Source organism: Lolium rigidum, chromosome 5 (assembly GCF_022539505.1).
Source record: "Lolium rigidum isolate FL_2022 chromosome 5, APGP_CSIRO_Lrig_0.1, whole genome shotgun sequence".
NCBI lineage: Eukaryota > Viridiplantae > Streptophyta > Magnoliopsida > Poales > Poaceae > Lolium > Lolium rigidum.
In genome coordinates this window covers 202,794,779-202,795,820 of record NC_061512.1, presented here as the reverse complement: position 1 = coordinate 202,795,820, position 1,042 = coordinate 202,794,779, and positions in this window count along the sequence as shown.

Genomic DNA, 1,042 nt, shown 5'->3' with positions numbered 1-1,042 from the left:
TAGATGAGATCCATGCATTGAAGTCAACAATAACGAGTTGTGGGTGCTTAGAGATCAATTGCCAAAGTCCGGACATTTAAAGCCTGTCAACACGAGATGGTCGACATGGCCTCAAAACCAACAAGGATGAGTGGGTAAAAGAGAAGGGTGCAAGTTTGGAATCAAGGATGATTTGAGCTAACTTAAACACAAAGAGGAATTTTAAGTAGGCACACTCATGTTGCCATGAGTAGAAAAGTTTGATGTGGAGAAAAAGGAAAACAACTTTTCCTAAGTCACATAGGTGTTTTATTAGGTGAGTTGCTTGCTTGACCACTAGAGGTGTTGATCTACGAGGTAGCTCAAGACAAAACTCAACAAGCAAAACAAGACAATACATCTACCAACAGATCAAAGCAAATCATCCTAACAAACATATCAAGGAAATTCATCTAATTAGTCTTAAGAAAAAGTTTTTGTTCCCCCTAATTTTTGCATTATGGAAAAATAAACAAGGTTGCAAAAAGTGGGGTGTTACAGATGGGCCTCTTGTATTTAATTGGCAGCAATTTATAGTCCTAGCTTGCTCTAAGATTCTATAGATCAAGTAGTGGCTTGAGTTAGTGGCTTGAGTTCCTGTTGGTAATCAATACCAACAAAGAGCTACTTCATTTTAAGTAGAATTTCTTTTAAGGACTCTAGCTAGATTACAGGGGAAAAAGATTGCTGCTTTGTTGCCTATGATAATGGATCATCAAATATTTCCCTTTGTCCCTGGTTGCCTCCTTAATTGATGCCTTATGATCCAAATGACCCAAGTCCCTTGCATGATCCCATTTGTCCCTAATGTTGCTTAAGATGAATAAATTCCCTCTAATCACCATTTGGAGATCAAGACTAGTTCTTGATTCCCATTAGCTAGACTCCAATATTAAAAATGTCTCCCAAATATGGAAACAAACATTTTCACATTACCCCAATGTTATTTCTCTCAAATGTACAGTTTCTGATGGTATGCTTGCTCCTCACTATACTTTATCAATTCCCTACTGATCCTAAGTAC